This window comes from Notamacropus eugenii, chromosome 7 (assembly GCF_028372415.1).
Source record: "Notamacropus eugenii isolate mMacEug1 chromosome 7, mMacEug1.pri_v2, whole genome shotgun sequence".
Taxonomy (NCBI): Eukaryota; Metazoa; Chordata; class Mammalia; order Diprotodontia; family Macropodidae; genus Notamacropus; species Notamacropus eugenii.
In genome coordinates, this window is record NC_092878.1 from 145,873,880 (window position 1) to 145,881,565 (window position 7,686).

General features: G+C 44.0%; 1 pseudogene; it reads right to left on the reverse strand.

Annotated features, from left to right (window-relative positions):
• Positions 1 to 1,560: 1,560 nt before the first annotated feature.
• Positions 1,561 to 4,338, reverse strand: LOC140514773 (myomegalin-like; annotated as a pseudogene).
• Between the last annotated feature and the right edge of the window lie 3,348 nt (positions 4,339 to 7,686).

The following is a 7,686-nucleotide window of genomic DNA, read 5'->3' on the forward strand; positions in this document are numbered from 1 at the left end:
ATCCTTTTATTAAGAGGATTTGTTCCTTGAAGTTTGGATTCAGTCAAAGGGCCACACTTGAGAAGCTAGAGAGCCCTATGTGAGCTTGAGGCTGTCCTAGGCAATCACTTTTATACTTATTATACTAGTCTCCCTCAGGTGGCTATACTCCTTGGTGAACCAGTTCAAATATACACTCTCTTTGCTTTCAAATCCTTTCCACCCTAATTATGTTTTACCAAACCCAACACTTGATTCCTCCCATTATTCACTGACTTTGCTCCTATGAGCATGAGGTTGAATGACATTGAAGGAAAGTTTTTTTGAAGAAAAAACTTTTATTCCTTACATACAATCTATCCTCCCCTTATTCACAAAACAACCTAGTAAGGAGACTGGAACATCTCTCCCATTCCCTCCTGTTCCCAACTGTCTGTCTAACTTGTGGTTCACACCACTGTGGCAGCATGTACACATACACACGTATATCCTACAAGTGCAGAGATGCCACACAGAAGGTTTCACCACAGCAGGAGTCTTCTTGCATTTCATCTAAGAATGGGCATCACTTTGTCTGAGGACCCAAAATGGAGACTTGGTGCTGGTCAGTATCTGGCCAGCTATTTCTGGTTCCCTAAGAGGGAGAAATTAGGATAAAAAAAAGACACAAGTAAAAACCATCCCACAGCTAAGCCAACTGAAAATTGTACATCACAAAATGGAGAAAAAAATAATCAAACCATTACATATAGAAGGTGGGAAACAGTCCAGGAATCCAGCCCTTTATCAAGCCACTGCTCTGATGTGAGGGGGACAGTCTGGCTTAAGATTTCTAAGTCTCATTTCTCTCCATGCCAGGGCAAAAGTAGGCAAGTCACTGTGGTGCAATTTCACTTCTGGATGTTCCTTTCTGCATGTTATTGTCTACATATCTGTCCCTTGTGAACTGTCCAAATAAGGCTGCTCCAGGAAAAGAGGAGTTGTGAATAGTGAGCACAGGGGACTAGGTCAGTCCTTGGACTGCCCTTTGCAAATGCTCATGCATAATGGGAAAATGTACTTCTAGAGTCATCCTGATGTATATACACTTCCCTAAGGAATTATAATGTCTAGGGTCTGTGGGCCAGTCCACCACCTATTCGCAGGGAGGATAACTGTGTTTCCCCTGAGTTAATGCATTTCTAGCTACTGAGGAGAGAAGCTTGTACTGCAGACATCTAGGCTTTCTGTTCCCTTGGGACCACATCCAAATGACCCAAGGCTAAGGAAGAAGCAGCATTTTTAGGTGCTACATCCATAACTAAGTTTCTACAATTTTGCCCAGAGCCAGGTGGAACCTGCCAGGATGGTGATAATACTGAATTTGCTGGGTTGTTTCCATTGCTATGCAACCTCCAGCAAGATAACGTTCTGTCTCCTGCTTCTGGGTCCTCTGAGCCCCACAGGGTAGCTTCCAAAGGTGGAACCTGGCTGCTCCTCAATGGTTAGGGAACTTGAGAAATTGTGGACAGGTACTTACTTCCTGCTGGTTCAGGGACCCCTCATGGTTTCCCTTTCTCACAGGCTCCTGGAAGACAGGGGTCACATGACCTGGGTGGCCTGCAGAACTCTTTGGGAATTAGCCTCAAGATTTGTTTTTGTCTTCTTCAAAACGTCATGTGTCCTAGTTAATTGCTTGACAATGAACTGCTCCAAGTTCTCCTTTTCCCACTTGGTTGTCTTTAGGAGTTCATTCAGAGTTAGAATTTCTCCTTTCATTGACTCCTTCACTTTCTTTTGCTCTGTAGGACTGTTGGTACTGGGCAGGGCTGCTCTCCAGAACATGGTGAGGAGAGCGTCAGACTCCTCCAAGATCTGGTGCAGGGTTTTGGTGTTACCCCGGAGTTGGTGTATGCTTCCAGATGTCAGAACCTCAGTGCCTTGCAAGGCAGGTGAGTTGAGAGTAACCTGCATGAGAGAAACCATCTTATGCACTAGGACTTTTCCTTCCAGGATCTGCTGCTTGAGGGTGCTAAAGTCATTGATATGGCCAGTCATGTGAGGACCATGCTTGTTGGCATGTGAACCATCAGGAGCATCCCCTTCCAGCATGAGAGGGGTCTTCTTTCCAGGGGACACATCCAAATACAACTCTTTTGTTCTCTGGAAGGGCGAGGTCTCTAGTTCAAGAGCACTGGATGTGGCTGTTTAGTATCCTGAAGATGGAATATTCATACCAATGTTCTGAACTGGAGGAGAGGAAAGTGAGTCTTGGAAAAATTGCCACTTGTTCCCAGTGCTAGTGGCTGGAAAATCTTGTGTCATGCAGGAAGAGTTGCCAGGACTGCTCTTCAACTTCTGCTCCAGCTGCTGCTGCAGGAAATTGTTTACTTGGATGCTGTATTCCAGGTGACTTTGAAGAGCCTGAACCTCTGCCACGAGGCTGCTCAAGTCACTGCTCAGAGACCCTTGGCGATAGATGTCCCAGCTGGAAGCTTTCAGCATCTGCTTTGAACTCTGGTAGAAGGTTACGTAGACGTGCAGCTCAGACTTCAGGGACTGGAGAAATCTCTGGTTCTCCTCTCCTTGCTGCTGTAAGAGGATCATTTTGTGCTGTAGCCTGTTGTTTTTCTCCTGGAGGGAGAGCCACTCCTTTTGGAACTGCAGGATCCCCTGCTGCCTCTCCTTCAGGTCCTTGGCCATCTACTGTTGCTCGGCCTTCTGCCTCTCCAGTGTGGCCTCTAGCTCTTGATGTCTGGTGTGGGAGGCCAGCAGAGCCTCCCTCAGATGCTCCAGCTCCCTAGAATGCTCTTTGGAGAGGTGGCTCAGCTGATCTGCAGGTTTTGCTTTTCTGCCAGGAGGATTCTGATCTCGTTGCCCAGCTGGGACACGAACTCCAGACTTGACATGCGAATGATAGAGGAGGATCCTGCAAGTTTACATAGAGGCTGGCACACTGCAGAGTTTGAGGACAAGGCCCCCCAAAGCAGTTCGCTTCTGAGGTCTAATCGTTTCCCAAAGGCCACTGTTACTAGGGGTCCTGAGTTGGCTGGCCTACAGAGTTCTGCAGATATCCCCAGAGGATAGGGCTGGGAAGTATGGTGGGGGCTGTGCAGGCAGTGGGGAGAACTGACTTCAGTGGGGTTGCTAGGTAATGGGTCTGTCATGGCAGGAGTGGTAGGACTGATACCTGCATGTGCCTGGCTGGCCTCCTTGGGGGGTTGCTGAGAAGATGGTATGGTTGCAGGGATCCTGCTGGATTTCTTCTTAGTCCCATGAGATGTAGTGGCAGGAGATGGTCTAGATGAAGGAGCTGCATTTTTACTTGAATGGTGGATGGAATTTGGGAGATTGGGTGGAGCTTTGTCTGCAGAGTCTTCTTCATACTGGGTGCACTCGCTGGCCACATCCATGTCTGAGTTGGCTTTCATTTCATCAGATAGGAAAGAGGTGCTGCTCAGAGGACAATGGGTGTCAGTGAAGTTATGGCTGCTGGAAGGAGCCAGGGATCAAGCCTCGAGTTTGGACTCCAAGACCTCAGTTACTTTCTCCTTTTCTTGTAGTTCTTTGTTGAACCTGAGGGCTAGTATCTCATAGCTTCAAGGATTATCTACCTTCCCTTGAAGAGTGCTGAGTTTCTTGGTGATTCTGCTACCTGGCTCCCCTGAACTAGCTGCTCCCAGAAGCTCTGTCCCACGTAGTAATCAATGTCTGTGCCTCGGAAGATGACCTCAAAAGACTTGACAATGTGTCTGAGGTTATGAGTGAGAATATGGCACACACCTCTCCCTTCCCACATCTTCTGGCACAGATGGGATAGCTCTCAGACCTGAGCCTGGATCAAAAAGCCATATTTCCCTGACCAGGTGGCTGATTTTAGCTCCACTGCCAGCTTCTCTTTCACCTGGGATTTTGGAAGTTAGGCCTCCAACAGGGACACTCTCTGGATGAGTTTCTCTAGATCTCTTCTAGCCTGCATGTCAGAGGGGCAGAGGACCCCCATGCCATCAAATTGCCACCCCTCATCCTCATCAGTGAGGCTGTGGGATGGAGAGGATGTGGGATCATCGCCCTTCAGCTTCACTTTTTGGGGCCTCTCCAGGCTAGAGGCATAGTCGCTGGTGATAGAGGAAGAGCATACTCTGCATTTGAGATTCTGGATGACCTTGTCTGAGTTCTGCAGCCTGGTCTTCAAGTCGCTGATGTGCTGCTAGAGGACAGCAATGTTCTCAGATTTTCCATAGTCTAAGAAATCCTTGTTTCTCCAGGGGCTTTTGTAGAGGGGATCTGCTCACTGATGACCTCAGAGAATTGCGCTGAGTGTAAGACCTCAGTTAGTTTGGTGTCACTGAAGACATGTTCTTCACATTCATCTACCATTGCCACTAGGATCCAAGAGACAGGTGTGATGACAAGGAAATCCTGAAGTGCTTTGACCTGGAATGGAGCTGACTTCCCATTGAAGGAAATTTTGAAATAGCAAATTGTTATCTATTCTTGACTGCAACAAGGAAATCATTTTATTAAACTCTAAACTAAGTGATTTACTAACAGTCTCCACAGACTAGGAGATCACTTGTTCCAAACCTTGCTCAACTGTCCTCAAGCCTACCATGGCATCTCCTTATCCCTATTCTCAGCTAAAGACAATTGAGAGCCTTATAGTTCCTTGCTCCACCTCTTGAAATATTTTTCCTCACTCCATCCATCCTGTTTCCACACTTCATTTTGTCAAAATCTTAAAGAGTAGTCTAGTTTAAGAAAACACCATCTTTTAGTTAAAAATGCAAGTACCTATGAGAAGGTTCAAATTCAGGTGAATCTGTTCAATCAGAATTGTTTTTAACTAACAACTAGGTGAGATCAGTGGTATTGAAAAGCTAGAAATTTGCATGGGCCAGAAGATAGATAATTTTGGAATATGAGCAATTAGGGGAATAGAAAATGTTTGGATAGGGAGGTAAAGTGGAATGGTATCCTTGGAGACTCAAGAGTGACCTGAGAACATGGTGACTTGAGAAAGGAGGATATTTAGATTTGGGAAAAGGTTGCAGAAAGGAAGTGTGAAAGGGTATTGGTGGGAAATTACCTATTTTGAATTTGTCTAAGGCCAGATATGTACTCAGGAAAGAGAAAAAAAAAAGGCCAACTTTAAAAAAAATTTGGCCAATGAATAGCTTGCTCCCAAGATCCAGTACTCAGTCTAGGAATTTTAATATTTTACCTCTATTAATTTACAGCATAAATATGATTTAGTGTGCTAGACTGGGAACTTCAGATCTCATAATGTTGCTGCTCTGGAAAATTGTTTTTATGAGTTGCAAACACTTGACTTCCAATAACTTTTTAAACAATGAAGTTCTTGTCTGTCATATGAAAATAAATAATATACAAAATTTCCCCAATTTGGGCAACACAAATGTTCCTGAAAATTGTTTGTAAATTAATTTGGAATAAATTGAATCTTTTCCAAACCTAAAAAGGCCTCTTCAAAGCATAATATCCATTTCCAATATGAATAATTGCCTCTACTTTGTTTCATTTGAAGCCTAGGTTACGGTTCATCAGATGTTTTTGAAGTGAGATCATTCATACGTTAATAATATGACTAGGGTTGTCTTAGGAGACAATGTAAGTGAATTTTCAAATGGGTAAATGGAATTGTATAAGTTAAGTTTGTCTGAAGGGAAACCACAACAAAACACAGTTCTGATTATCTTGAAGGCATAAAGAAAAGAGCCCAGCCTAATGAAGTGTGGTACAGGGTGAAAAAGGCTGAATTTGGAATGAGATCTGAATTCTAGTCCTGGCTCTACTGCTGACTAGCTGTGTGCCTTTACTTTAAAAGGCTGGTTTCTTCGTCTGTAAAATAAGAGTGTTGGATTAATCACTGCATCAGATAAAATAATTAATATGAAGAATTTAGACAATTAGGGAAAAAATAATCTAATACACAATAAAGTAAGTAGAAACAGGAAAATTATGTGGACACAATAACCACAACATACAGGGACTGTGTTCTGGCTCTCTGGCTCTCTGTTTCCCTCACTGTCTCCTCTCTCTGTCTCTGTCTCTCTGTCTCTCTGTCTCTCTCTCTGTCTCTCTGTCTCTGTCTCTCTGTCTCTCTCTCTCTCTCTCTCTCTCTCTCTCTCTCCCTCCCTCTCTCTCTCTGTCTCTCTCTCTCTGTCTCTCTGTCTCTCTGTCTCTCTCTCTCTCTCTCTCTCTCTCTCTCTCTCTCTCTCTCTGTGTCTCTCTCTCTCTCTGTCCTAAGTCTAAGCTGCTATACCAAACAAGTCAGGGTTCTAGGGTATGCTGGGAAATTTTGGGGGGAGTCTCTTTTCTCTATTATCATGGGCTTCAGCCCCAGCCACTACTCTTTTCTATCCCCATTGTTAGAAGCCAGATGCAAGCATTCCAATTCCGTTTAACCACTTAACACTGGCTGGCTTTTACAAAGACAGAAGATAAGTAAACATTTCCCCCCCACTCACACACACACACACACACACACACACACACACAACTTGGGGCACACTATTCCCTAAATACTTCAATCTCTGGGAAGTAGTAGTCTCAACTCTTAACTCAGTTCCTACACCATGTTCCACAAAGTCCATGCATAAAGATCACAGCTTTGCAGAATATGAATCCTTCTGACATCCTACAATTAACTCCCAGAGGTCACTCCCTGCTCCTTAAAACACTCATATTGCAATGGCTTTGAATCTTTGCCTGTGTTCTGACTCCAAGACTCCTCTGACTCAATCTCAGGACTTTTTGAAATTTCTGAGGTTGGAGACTCTACTTCCTTCACCTAAAATGGAAAAAGAACAAATGAAAAAGGCCAAGGACCAAGGCCTTCTCAGGACACACGGTTTCAGAAGGGAGAATACCCAAATGCCTCTACCCTTACAGCAATATATCTCATCAGATGCTGCGGTTGAATGAATTAACAAAGTCCCCCCAAGAACAATGAGGCAAAAAGAGTGAGACCAAAAGAGTGATGCTGAGGACTTTTTGAATGCTTCCGTAGCAAGTCAAAGAGCCTCTTTCTCATATGTGGTTAGCCAACTGGAACAAGTTAAGGAAATTCCTTGAATGTTCCAGAGTCTCACTGGCTTCCTTTATACATCATCCCAACTTCTCTGGAAGCAGACTCCCCAACCTTTCCCCATGCAGAGGCTATATCCATTAAGTAAGCTGATGGAGTCTCCCATTTCGCCAGACCCCACTAACCAATGTAAACAAATAAACAAAAAAATTAAACATTGTGATGTTATAATGGCCCAGAAAAGAGCTGAGGGACTATGGGAGTGAAATAGTCTACACACTCCCAACCTAGTCATTTTATTGGTTGGATTTGCTGAACTGCTTTTTTTCTTTACGTAAAAATACTTGTTACAAGAGATAGCTTAGTTCTAGGAAATAAAGGATATTTTGAAATGAAGGTGGTTAGAAAATTTTAAAAAAGTTACTTAGAGGTTAGAAGAGATAATACCTAAAGTACCTTGTAACTCCAAAATTGTATGTGTCAGACAAGTCATCCTTTCTTACCTCTATAGATGATTTCTTCCTTGATTTCTGGGAAACTGGCCTTCATTTTTCCATTTGTTTTGCTGATTTGGAAATGACCAGCGAGGTTAGGAGGAACATCATCCACCCACTTTGAGGCTGGCATTGCTTAGGAGTAAGCCCTGCACTTTGACCACACTCTGTTTCTTGGAATTC